Source organism: Schistocerca cancellata, chromosome 9, assembly GCF_023864275.1.
Source record: "Schistocerca cancellata isolate TAMUIC-IGC-003103 chromosome 9, iqSchCanc2.1, whole genome shotgun sequence".
NCBI lineage: Eukaryota > Metazoa > Arthropoda > Insecta > Orthoptera > Acrididae > Schistocerca > Schistocerca cancellata.
Genome location: NC_064634.1, coordinates 154,871,173 through 154,880,869, shown reverse-complemented (window position 1 = coordinate 154,880,869; position 9,697 = coordinate 154,871,173). Strand labels below are relative to the sequence as shown.

The 9,697-nt window shown below is 53.4% G+C and overlaps 29 non-coding genes across 29 annotated transcripts; 15 read left to right on the top strand and 14 right to left on the bottom strand.

Annotated features, from left to right (window-relative positions):
* The first annotated feature begins 149 nt into the window (after positions 1 to 149).
* Positions 150 to 241, top strand: Trnai-uau (transfer RNA isoleucine (anticodon UAU)). Its single transcript is given in 2 exon segments — positions 150 to 187; positions 206 to 241. It is a non-coding gene; the product is annotated as a tRNA-Ile (tRNA).
* Positions 242 to 352: 111 nt separating this feature from the next.
* Positions 353 to 424, top strand: Trnad-guc (transfer RNA aspartic acid (anticodon GUC)). Its single transcript has one exon. It is a non-coding gene; the product is annotated as a tRNA-Asp (tRNA).
* A 236-nt stretch (positions 425 to 660) lies between these two features.
* On the bottom strand, positions 661 to 732 carry Trnam-cau (transfer RNA methionine (anticodon CAU)). Its single transcript has one exon. It is a non-coding gene; the product is annotated as a tRNA-Met (tRNA).
* A 248-nt stretch (positions 733 to 980) lies between these two features.
* On the bottom strand, positions 981 to 1,053 carry Trnar-acg (transfer RNA arginine (anticodon ACG)). Its single transcript has one exon. It is a non-coding gene; the product is annotated as a tRNA-Arg (tRNA).
* A 442-nt stretch (positions 1,054 to 1,495) lies between these two features.
* Positions 1,496 to 1,587, top strand: Trnai-uau (transfer RNA isoleucine (anticodon UAU)). The gene is given in 2 exon segments: positions 1,496 to 1,533; positions 1,552 to 1,587. It is a non-coding gene; the product is annotated as a tRNA-Ile (tRNA).
* Positions 1,588 to 1,698: 111 nt separating this feature from the next.
* Trnad-guc (transfer RNA aspartic acid (anticodon GUC)) lies at positions 1,699 to 1,770 on the top strand. Its single transcript has one exon. It is a non-coding gene; the product is annotated as a tRNA-Asp (tRNA).
* Positions 1,771 to 2,006: 236 nt separating this feature from the next.
* Trnam-cau (transfer RNA methionine (anticodon CAU)) lies at positions 2,007 to 2,078 on the bottom strand. The gene has a single exon. It is a non-coding gene; the product is annotated as a tRNA-Met (tRNA).
* Positions 2,079 to 2,326: 248 nt separating this feature from the next.
* On the bottom strand, positions 2,327 to 2,399 carry Trnar-acg (transfer RNA arginine (anticodon ACG)). Its single transcript has one exon. It is a non-coding gene; the product is annotated as a tRNA-Arg (tRNA).
* Positions 2,400 to 2,841: 442 nt separating this feature from the next.
* On the top strand, positions 2,842 to 2,933 carry Trnai-uau (transfer RNA isoleucine (anticodon UAU)). Its single transcript is given in 2 exon segments — positions 2,842 to 2,879; positions 2,898 to 2,933. It is a non-coding gene; the product is annotated as a tRNA-Ile (tRNA).
* A 111-nt stretch (positions 2,934 to 3,044) lies between these two features.
* Trnad-guc (transfer RNA aspartic acid (anticodon GUC)) lies at positions 3,045 to 3,116 on the top strand. The gene has a single exon. It is a non-coding gene; the product is annotated as a tRNA-Asp (tRNA).
* A 236-nt stretch (positions 3,117 to 3,352) lies between these two features.
* Positions 3,353 to 3,424, bottom strand: Trnam-cau (transfer RNA methionine (anticodon CAU)). The gene has a single exon. It is a non-coding gene; the product is annotated as a tRNA-Met (tRNA).
* A 248-nt stretch (positions 3,425 to 3,672) lies between these two features.
* Positions 3,673 to 3,745, bottom strand: Trnar-acg (transfer RNA arginine (anticodon ACG)). Its single transcript has one exon. It is a non-coding gene; the product is annotated as a tRNA-Arg (tRNA).
* A 442-nt stretch (positions 3,746 to 4,187) lies between these two features.
* Positions 4,188 to 4,279, top strand: Trnai-uau (transfer RNA isoleucine (anticodon UAU)). Its single transcript is given in 2 exon segments — positions 4,188 to 4,225; positions 4,244 to 4,279. It is a non-coding gene; the product is annotated as a tRNA-Ile (tRNA).
* A 111-nt stretch (positions 4,280 to 4,390) lies between these two features.
* On the top strand, positions 4,391 to 4,462 carry Trnad-guc (transfer RNA aspartic acid (anticodon GUC)). Its single transcript has one exon. It is a non-coding gene; the product is annotated as a tRNA-Asp (tRNA).
* A 236-nt stretch (positions 4,463 to 4,698) lies between these two features.
* Positions 4,699 to 4,770, bottom strand: Trnam-cau (transfer RNA methionine (anticodon CAU)). The gene has a single exon. It is a non-coding gene; the product is annotated as a tRNA-Met (tRNA).
* Positions 4,771 to 5,018: 248 nt separating this feature from the next.
* Trnar-acg (transfer RNA arginine (anticodon ACG)) lies at positions 5,019 to 5,091 on the bottom strand. The gene has a single exon. It is a non-coding gene; the product is annotated as a tRNA-Arg (tRNA).
* Positions 5,092 to 5,533: 442 nt separating this feature from the next.
* Trnai-uau (transfer RNA isoleucine (anticodon UAU)) lies at positions 5,534 to 5,625 on the top strand. The gene is given in 2 exon segments: positions 5,534 to 5,571; positions 5,590 to 5,625. It is a non-coding gene; the product is annotated as a tRNA-Ile (tRNA).
* Positions 5,626 to 5,736: 111 nt separating this feature from the next.
* On the top strand, positions 5,737 to 5,808 carry Trnad-guc (transfer RNA aspartic acid (anticodon GUC)). The gene has a single exon. It is a non-coding gene; the product is annotated as a tRNA-Asp (tRNA).
* A 236-nt stretch (positions 5,809 to 6,044) lies between these two features.
* Trnam-cau (transfer RNA methionine (anticodon CAU)) lies at positions 6,045 to 6,116 on the bottom strand. Its single transcript has one exon. It is a non-coding gene; the product is annotated as a tRNA-Met (tRNA).
* A 248-nt stretch (positions 6,117 to 6,364) lies between these two features.
* Positions 6,365 to 6,437, bottom strand: Trnar-acg (transfer RNA arginine (anticodon ACG)). The gene has a single exon. It is a non-coding gene; the product is annotated as a tRNA-Arg (tRNA).
* Positions 6,438 to 6,879: 442 nt separating this feature from the next.
* Trnai-uau (transfer RNA isoleucine (anticodon UAU)) lies at positions 6,880 to 6,971 on the top strand. The gene is given in 2 exon segments: positions 6,880 to 6,917; positions 6,936 to 6,971. It is a non-coding gene; the product is annotated as a tRNA-Ile (tRNA).
* A 111-nt stretch (positions 6,972 to 7,082) lies between these two features.
* Trnad-guc (transfer RNA aspartic acid (anticodon GUC)) lies at positions 7,083 to 7,154 on the top strand. Its single transcript has one exon. It is a non-coding gene; the product is annotated as a tRNA-Asp (tRNA).
* A 236-nt stretch (positions 7,155 to 7,390) lies between these two features.
* Positions 7,391 to 7,462, bottom strand: Trnam-cau (transfer RNA methionine (anticodon CAU)). The gene has a single exon. It is a non-coding gene; the product is annotated as a tRNA-Met (tRNA).
* Positions 7,463 to 7,710: 248 nt separating this feature from the next.
* Trnar-acg (transfer RNA arginine (anticodon ACG)) lies at positions 7,711 to 7,783 on the bottom strand. Its single transcript has one exon. It is a non-coding gene; the product is annotated as a tRNA-Arg (tRNA).
* Positions 7,784 to 8,225: 442 nt separating this feature from the next.
* Positions 8,226 to 8,317, top strand: Trnai-uau (transfer RNA isoleucine (anticodon UAU)). Its single transcript is given in 2 exon segments — positions 8,226 to 8,263; positions 8,282 to 8,317. It is a non-coding gene; the product is annotated as a tRNA-Ile (tRNA).
* A 111-nt stretch (positions 8,318 to 8,428) lies between these two features.
* Positions 8,429 to 8,500, top strand: Trnad-guc (transfer RNA aspartic acid (anticodon GUC)). The gene has a single exon. It is a non-coding gene; the product is annotated as a tRNA-Asp (tRNA).
* A 236-nt stretch (positions 8,501 to 8,736) lies between these two features.
* On the bottom strand, positions 8,737 to 8,808 carry Trnam-cau (transfer RNA methionine (anticodon CAU)). Its single transcript has one exon. It is a non-coding gene; the product is annotated as a tRNA-Met (tRNA).
* A 248-nt stretch (positions 8,809 to 9,056) lies between these two features.
* Trnar-acg (transfer RNA arginine (anticodon ACG)) lies at positions 9,057 to 9,129 on the bottom strand. Its single transcript has one exon. It is a non-coding gene; the product is annotated as a tRNA-Arg (tRNA).
* Positions 9,130 to 9,571: 442 nt separating this feature from the next.
* Trnai-uau (transfer RNA isoleucine (anticodon UAU)) lies at positions 9,572 to 9,663 on the top strand. The gene is given in 2 exon segments: positions 9,572 to 9,609; positions 9,628 to 9,663. It is a non-coding gene; the product is annotated as a tRNA-Ile (tRNA).
* Positions 9,664 to 9,697: the final 34 nt, after the last annotated feature.

Here is a 9,697-nt window from a genome sequence, read left to right as displayed (position 1 = left end):
TGTAGCATATGAAACAAGAATCGTATGAAGCATCCGTAGCCAGGTGCTAAAGTCGCAGTATGGCCGCAGGTGACGGTCGTATGATGGGTCTGTAGCCACAACAGGTTGGCGGCAAAGCAAATACCGCTAACTGAAAGCACCCTGCTGTAGCCCCAGTGGCGCAATTGGTTAGCGCACGGTACTTATAAGGCAGTAGCCGTGAGCAATGCCGGGGTTGTGAGTTCGAGCCTCACCTGGGGCATACTTTTATTTCGTAGCAGCTGACTCTGAAAGCATCGGGACGCTAGATTTGAGATGAATCACCTACTTGAGAAGAATAAGTGTGCGTGCGTTGTGCGTATCGTTTGCGTATTCCTCGGTAGTATAGTGGTTAGTATCCCCGCCTGTCACGCGGGAGACCGGGGTTCGATTCCCCGCCGGGGAGGTGCGATTTTTATATCGCGAAAGTTGCACGTGTGGCCCGATAGGACATTAACGTTGTGATCGAGAAATGTAGTTGCTGCAGAATCGTAAGAAACTCTGCGTCTTAGGAAGTGTTTCTCGTATTCTCCACACGACGTCGTCATCGTTTCAGAACTTACAGGGTTTGCTGTTGACGCTGGGTCAGCGCACCCCAGGCTTAATGATCGAGCTCGAAGCACCCAAGAAAAAGAATAATTTTAGCAGAGCGTGGTTTCGATCCACGGACCTCTGGGTTATGGGCCCAGCACGCTTCCACTGCGCCACTCTGCTGCGTGACGTGGGACACTTGGAAAAGCATTGTCTGCGTCGCGTACCGTTTACTTAACTGTGCAACATCTCTCAGCTTGACTTGTCTCGACTTTGCTCGACTGACGCTACGCTGACGCTTGCACGAAGCGATATTTACCACGATCGTCTCGAGATGCAGCTGCGAGATGCTCAGGATTGACATTGCACTCCACGCAGGTGGAAACATTCGAATGCACTGCCTAGCTACGCGCCCGCAACTAACAAAATGCCGACCCTGCCAGGATTCGAACCTGGAATCTTCTGATCCGTAGTCAGACGCGTTATCCGTTGCGCCACAGGGCCACTGTTCGCCTTTCGTCATATGAGGCGGGTACACATCGCAGAGCAACGTGTTCTCCGTGGCTCGGCAACTGCGTGTCGTCCACTGACAACGGCGGCGCGGCCACTCTGGTCTTCCGCACTCTGCAGGGAGCTGCCAAGGAAGGCATCTCTCCTCCAGCTGCTCGGCCACGGTGCGCCTGCATAGCTTAGAGCTTGCCACACATCTGCCCTCGCTGTTGGACAGGTAGCAGAAGGCAAGGCGCGCGTTTTTCTGCAATTTTTCGGTGATGACAAGCGGTTGATATGCTTGTAAGTGTAGCATATGAAACAAGAATCGTATGAAGCATCCGTAGCCAGGTGCTAAAGTCGCAGTATGGCCGCAGGTGACGGTCGTATGATGGGTCTGTAGCCACAACAGGTTGGCGGCAAAGCAAATACCGCTAACTGAAAGCACCCTGCTGTAGCCCCAGTGGCGCAATTGGTTAGCGCACGGTACTTATAAGGCAGTAGCCGTGAGCAATGCCGGGGTTGTGAGTTCGAGCCTCACCTGGGGCATACTTTTATTTCGTAGCAGCTGACTCTGAAAGCATCGGGACGCTAGATTTGAGATGAATCACCTACTTGAGAAGAATAAGTGTGCGTGCGTTGTGCGTATCGTTTGCGTATTCCTCGGTAGTATAGTGGTTAGTATCCCCGCCTGTCACGCGGGAGACCGGGGTTCGATTCCCCGCCGGGGAGGTGCGATTTTTATATCGCGAAAGTTGCACGTGTGGCCCGATAGGACATTAACGTTGTGATCGAGAAATGTAGTTGCTGCAGAATCGTAAGAAACTCTGCGTCTTAGGAAGTGTTTCTCGTATTCTCCACACGACGTCGTCATCGTTTCAGAACTTACAGGGTTTGCTGTTGACGCTGGGTCAGCGCACCCCAGGCTTAATGATCGAGCTCGAAGCACCCAAGAAAAAGAATAATTTTAGCAGAGCGTGGTTTCGATCCACGGACCTCTGGGTTATGGGCCCAGCACGCTTCCACTGCGCCACTCTGCTGCGTGACGTGGGACACTTGGAAAAGCATTGTCTGCGTCGCGTACCGTTTACTTAACTGTGCAACATCTCTCAGCTTGACTTGTCTCGACTTTGCTCGACTGACGCTACGCTGACGCTTGCACGAAGCGATATTTACCACGATCGTCTCGAGATGCAGCTGCGAGATGCTCAGGATTGACATTGCACTCCACGCAGGTGGAAACATTCGAATGCACTGCCTAGCTACGCGCCCGCAACTAACAAAATGCCGACCCTGCCAGGATTCGAACCTGGAATCTTCTGATCCGTAGTCAGACGCGTTATCCGTTGCGCCACAGGGCCACTGTTCGCCTTTCGTCATATGAGGCGGGTACACATCGCAGAGCAACGTGTTCTCCGTGGCTCGGCAACTGCGTGTCGTCCACTGACAACGGCGGCGCGGCCACTCTGGTCTTCCGCACTCTGCAGGGAGCTGCCAAGGAAGGCATCTCTCCTCCAGCTGCTCGGCCACGGTGCGCCTGCATAGCTTAGAGCTTGCCACACATCTGCCCTCGCTGTTGGACAGGTAGCAGAAGGCAAGGCGCGCGTTTTTCTGCAATTTTTCGGTGATGACAAGCGGTTGATATGCTTGTAAGTGTAGCATATGAAACAAGAATCGTATGAAGCATCCGTAGCCAGGTGCTAAAGTCGCAGTATGGCCGCAGGTGACGGTCGTATGATGGGTCTGTAGCCACAACAGGTTGGCGGCAAAGCAAATACCGCTAACTGAAAGCACCCTGCTGTAGCCCCAGTGGCGCAATTGGTTAGCGCACGGTACTTATAAGGCAGTAGCCGTGAGCAATGCCGGGGTTGTGAGTTCGAGCCTCACCTGGGGCATACTTTTATTTCGTAGCAGCTGACTCTGAAAGCATCGGGACGCTAGATTTGAGATGAATCACCTACTTGAGAAGAATAAGTGTGCGTGCGTTGTGCGTATCGTTTGCGTATTCCTCGGTAGTATAGTGGTTAGTATCCCCGCCTGTCACGCGGGAGACCGGGGTTCGATTCCCCGCCGGGGAGGTGCGATTTTTATATCGCGAAAGTTGCACGTGTGGCCCGATAGGACATTAACGTTGTGATCGAGAAATGTAGTTGCTGCAGAATCGTAAGAAACTCTGCGTCTTAGGAAGTGTTTCTCGTATTCTCCACACGACGTCGTCATCGTTTCAGAACTTACAGGGTTTGCTGTTGACGCTGGGTCAGCGCACCCCAGGCTTAATGATCGAGCTCGAAGCACCCAAGAAAAAGAATAATTTTAGCAGAGCGTGGTTTCGATCCACGGACCTCTGGGTTATGGGCCCAGCACGCTTCCACTGCGCCACTCTGCTGCGTGACGTGGGACACTTGGAAAAGCATTGTCTGCGTCGCGTACCGTTTACTTAACTGTGCAACATCTCTCAGCTTGACTTGTCTCGACTTTGCTCGACTGACGCTACGCTGACGCTTGCACGAAGCGATATTTACCACGATCGTCTCGAGATGCAGCTGCGAGATGCTCAGGATTGACATTGCACTCCACGCAGGTGGAAACATTCGAATGCACTGCCTAGCTACGCGCCCGCAACTAACAAAATGCCGACCCTGCCAGGATTCGAACCTGGAATCTTCTGATCCGTAGTCAGACGCGTTATCCGTTGCGCCACAGGGCCACTGTTCGCCTTTCGTCATATGAGGCGGGTACACATCGCAGAGCAACGTGTTCTCCGTGGCTCGGCAACTGCGTGTCGTCCACTGACAACGGCGGCGCGGCCACTCTGGTCTTCCGCACTCTGCAGGGAGCTGCCAAGGAAGGCATCTCTCCTCCAGCTGCTCGGCCACGGTGCGCCTGCATAGCTTAGAGCTTGCCACACATCTGCCCTCGCTGTTGGACAGGTAGCAGAAGGCAAGGCGCGCGTTTTTCTGCAATTTTTCGGTGATGACAAGCGGTTGATATGCTTGTAAGTGTAGCATATGAAACAAGAATCGTATGAAGCATCCGTAGCCAGGTGCTAAAGTCGCAGTATGGCCGCAGGTGACGGTCGTATGATGGGTCTGTAGCCACAACAGGTTGGCGGCAAAGCAAATACCGCTAACTGAAAGCACCCTGCTGTAGCCCCAGTGGCGCAATTGGTTAGCGCACGGTACTTATAAGGCAGTAGCCGTGAGCAATGCCGGGGTTGTGAGTTCGAGCCTCACCTGGGGCATACTTTTATTTCGTAGCAGCTGACTCTGAAAGCATCGGGACGCTAGATTTGAGATGAATCACCTACTTGAGAAGAATAAGTGTGCGTGCGTTGTGCGTATCGTTTGCGTATTCCTCGGTAGTATAGTGGTTAGTATCCCCGCCTGTCACGCGGGAGACCGGGGTTCGATTCCCCGCCGGGGAGGTGCGATTTTTATATCGCGAAAGTTGCACGTGTGGCCCGATAGGACATTAACGTTGTGATCGAGAAATGTAGTTGCTGCAGAATCGTAAGAAACTCTGCGTCTTAGGAAGTGTTTCTCGTATTCTCCACACGACGTCGTCATCGTTTCAGAACTTACAGGGTTTGCTGTTGACGCTGGGTCAGCGCACCCCAGGCTTAATGATCGAGCTCGAAGCACCCAAGAAAAAGAATAATTTTAGCAGAGCGTGGTTTCGATCCACGGACCTCTGGGTTATGGGCCCAGCACGCTTCCACTGCGCCACTCTGCTGCGTGACGTGGGACACTTGGAAAAGCATTGTCTGCGTCGCGTACCGTTTACTTAACTGTGCAACATCTCTCAGCTTGACTTGTCTCGACTTTGCTCGACTGACGCTACGCTGACGCTTGCACGAAGCGATATTTACCACGATCGTCTCGAGATGCAGCTGCGAGATGCTCAGGATTGACATTGCACTCCACGCAGGTGGAAACATTCGAATGCACTGCCTAGCTACGCGCCCGCAACTAACAAAATGCCGACCCTGCCAGGATTCGAACCTGGAATCTTCTGATCCGTAGTCAGACGCGTTATCCGTTGCGCCACAGGGCCACTGTTCGCCTTTCGTCATATGAGGCGGGTACACATCGCAGAGCAACGTGTTCTCCGTGGCTCGGCAACTGCGTGTCGTCCACTGACAACGGCGGCGCGGCCACTCTGGTCTTCCGCACTCTGCAGGGAGCTGCCAAGGAAGGCATCTCTCCTCCAGCTGCTCGGCCACGGTGCGCCTGCATAGCTTAGAGCTTGCCACACATCTGCCCTCGCTGTTGGACAGGTAGCAGAAGGCAAGGCGCGCGTTTTTCTGCAATTTTTCGGTGATGACAAGCGGTTGATATGCTTGTAAGTGTAGCATATGAAACAAGAATCGTATGAAGCATCCGTAGCCAGGTGCTAAAGTCGCAGTATGGCCGCAGGTGACGGTCGTATGATGGGTCTGTAGCCACAACAGGTTGGCGGCAAAGCAAATACCGCTAACTGAAAGCACCCTGCTGTAGCCCCAGTGGCGCAATTGGTTAGCGCACGGTACTTATAAGGCAGTAGCCGTGAGCAATGCCGGGGTTGTGAGTTCGAGCCTCACCTGGGGCATACTTTTATTTCGTAGCAGCTGACTCTGAAAGCATCGGGACGCTAGATTTGAGATGAATCACCTACTTGAGAAGAATAAGTGTGCGTGCGTTGTGCGTATCGTTTGCGTATTCCTCGGTAGTATAGTGGTTAGTATCCCCGCCTGTCACGCGGGAGACCGGGGTTCGATTCCCCGCCGGGGAGGTGCGATTTTTATATCGCGAAAGTTGCACGTGTGGCCCGATAGGACATTAACGTTGTGATCGAGAAATGTAGTTGCTGCAGAATCGTAAGAAACTCTGCGTCTTAGGAAGTGTTTCTCGTATTCTCCACACGACGTCGTCATCGTTTCAGAACTTACAGGGTTTGCTGTTGACGCTGGGTCAGCGCACCCCAGGCTTAATGATCGAGCTCGAAGCACCCAAGAAAAAGAATAATTTTAGCAGAGCGTGGTTTCGATCCACGGACCTCTGGGTTATGGGCCCAGCACGCTTCCACTGCGCCACTCTGCTGCGTGACGTGGGACACTTGGAAAAGCATTGTCTGCGTCGCGTACCGTTTACTTAACTGTGCAACATCTCTCAGCTTGACTTGTCTCGACTTTGCTCGACTGACGCTACGCTGACGCTTGCACGAAGCGATATTTACCACGATCGTCTCGAGATGCAGCTGCGAGATGCTCAGGATTGACATTGCACTCCACGCAGGTGGAAACATTCGAATGCACTGCCTAGCTACGCGCCCGCAACTAACAAAATGCCGACCCTGCCAAGATTCGAACCTGGAATCTTCTGATCCGTAGTCAGACGCGTTATCCGTTGCGCCACAGGGCCACTGTTCGCCTTTCGTCATATGAGGCGGGTACACATCGCAGAGCAACGTGTTCTCCGTGGCTCGGCAACTGCGTGTCGTCCACTGACAACGGCGGCGCGGCCACTCTGGTCTTCCGCACTCTGCAGGGAGCTGCCAAGGAAGGCATCTCTCCTCCAGCTGCTCGGCCACGGTGCGCCTGCATAGCTTAGAGCTTGCCACACATCTGCCCTCGCTGTTGGACAGGTAGCAGAAGGCAAGGCGCGCGTTTTTCTGCAATTTTTCGGTGATGACAAGCGGTTGATATGCTTGTAAGTGTAGCATATGAAACAAGAATCGTATGAAGCATCCGTAGCCAGGTGCTAAAGTCGCAGTATGGCCGCAGGTGACGGTCGTATGATGGGTCTGTAGCCACAACAGGTTGGCGGCAAAGCAAATACCGCTAACTGAAAGCACCCTGCTGTAGCCCCAGTGGCGCAATTGGTTAGCGCACGGTACTTATAAGGCAGTAGCCGTGAGCAATGCCGGGGTTGTGAGTTCGAGCCTCACCTGGGGCATACTTTTATTTCGTAGCAGCTGACTCTGAAAGCATCGGGACGCTAGATTTGAGATGAATCACCTACTTGAGAAGAATAAGTGTGCGTGCGTTGTGCGTATCGTTTGCGTATTCCTCGGTAGTATAGTGGTTAGTATCCCCGCCTGTCACGCGGGAGACCGGGGTTCGATTCCCCGCCGGGGAGGTGCGATTTTTATATCGCGAAAGTTGCACGTGTGGCCCGATAGGACATTAACGTTGTGATCGAGAAATGTAGTTGCTGCAGAATCGTAAGAAACTCTGCGTCTTAGGAAGTGTTTCTCGTATTCTCCACACGACGTCGTCATCGTTTCAGAACTTACAGGGTTTGCTGTTGACGCTGGGTCAGCGCACCCCAGGCTTAATGATCGAGCTCGAAGCACCCAAGAAAAAGAATAATTTTAGCAGAGCGTGGTTTCGATCCACGGACCTCTGGGTTATGGGCCCAGCACGCTTCCACTGCGCCACTCTGCTGCGTGACGTGGGACACTTGGAAAAGCATTGTCTGCGTCGCGTACCGTTTACTTAACTGTGCAACATCTCTCAGCTTGACTTGTCTCGACTTTGCTCGACTGACGCTACGCTGACGCTTGCACGAAGCGATATTTACCACGATCGTCTCGAGATGCAGCTGCGAGATGCTCAGGATTGACATTGCACTCCACGCAGGTGGAAACATTCGAATGCACTGCCTAGCTACGCGCCCGCAACTAACAAAATGCCGACCCTGCCAGGATTCGAACCTGGAATCTTCTGATCCGTAGTCAGACGCGTTATCCGTTGCGCCACAGGGCCACTGTTCGCCTTTCGTCATATGAGGCGGGTACACATCGCAGAGCAACGTGTTCTCCGTGGCTCGGCAACTGCGTGTCGTCCACTGACAACGGCGGCGCGGCCACTCTGGTCTTCCGCACTCTGCAGGGAGCTGCCAAGGAAGGCATCTCTCCTCCAGCTGCTCGGCCACGGTGCGCCTGCATAGCTTAGAGCTTGCCACACATCTGCCCTCGCTGTTGGACAGGTAGCAGAAGGCAAGGCGCGCGTTTTTCTGCAATTTTTCGGTGATGACAAGCGGTTGATATGCTTGTAAGTGTAGCATATGAAACAAGAATCGTATGAAGCATCCGTAGCCAGGTGCTAAAGTCGCAGTATGGCCGCAGGTGACGGTCGTATGATGGGTCTGTAGCCACAACAGGTTGGCGGCAAAGCAAATACCGCTAACTGAAAGCACCCTGCTGTAGCCCCAGTGGCGCAATTGGTTAGCGCACGGTACTTATAAGGCAGTAGCCGTGAGCAATGCCGGGGTTGTGAGTTCGAGCCTCACCTGGGGCATACTTTTATTTCGTAGCAGCTGACTCTGAAAGCATCGGGACGCTAGATTTGAGATGAATCACCTACTTGAGAAGAATAAGTGTGCGTGCGTTGTGCGTATCGTTTGCGTATTCCTCGGTAGTATAGTGGTTAGTATCCCCGCCTGTCACGCGGGAGACCGGGGTTCGATTCCCCGCCGGGGAGGTGCGATTTTTATATCGCGAAAGTTGCACGTGTGGCCCGATAGGACATTAACGTTGTGATCGAGAAATGTAGTTGCTGCAGAATCGTAAGAAACTCTGCGTCTTAGGAAGTGTTTCTCGTATTCTCCACACGACGTCGTCATCGTTTCAGAACTTACAGGGTTTGCTGTTGACGCTGGGTCAGCGCACCCCAGGCTTAATGATCGAGCTCGAAGCACCCAAGAAAAAGAATAATTTTAGCAGAGCGTGGTTTCGATCCACGGACCTCTGGGTTATGGGCCCAGCACGCTTCCACTGCGCCACTCTGCTGCGTGACGTGGGACACTTGGAAAAGCATTGTCTGCGTCGCGTACCGTTTACTTAACTGTGCAACATCTCTCAGCTTGACTTGTCTCGACTTTGCTCGACTGACGCTACGCTGACGCTTGCACGAAGCGATATTTACCACGATCGTCTCGAGATGCAGCTGCGAGATGCTCAGGATTGACATTGCACTCCACGCAGGTGGAAACATTCGAATGCACTGCCTAGCTACGCGCCCGCAACTAACAAAATGCCGACCCTGCCAGGATTCGAACCTGGAATCTTCTGATCCGTAGTCAGACGCGTTATCCGTTGCGCCACAGGGCCACTGTTCGCCTTTCGTCATATGAGGCGGGTACACATCGCAGAGCAACGTGTTCTCCGTGGCTCGGCAACTGCGTGCCGTCCACTGACAACGGCGGCGCGGCCACTCTGGTCTTCCGCACTCTGCAGGGAGCTGCCAAGGAAGGCATCTCTCCTCCAGCTGCTCGGCCACGGTGCGCCTGCATAGCTTAGAGCTTGCCACACATCTGCCCTCGCTGTTGGACAGGTAGCAGAAGGCAAGGCGCGCGTTTTTCTGCAATTTTTCGGTGATGACAAGCGGTTGATATGCTTGTAAGTGTAGCATATGAAACAAGAATCGTATGAAGCATCCGTAGCCAGGTGCTAAAGTCGCAGTATGGCCGCAGGTGACGGTCGTATGATGGGTCTGTAGCCACAACAGGTTGGCGGCAAAGCAAATACCGCTAACTGAAAGCACCCTGCTGTAGCCCCAGTGGCGCAATTGGTTAGCGCACGGTACTTATAAGGCAGTAGCCGTGAGCAATGCCGGGGTTGTGAGTTCGAGCCTCACCTGGGGCATACTTTTATTTCGTAGCAGCTGACTCTGAAAGCA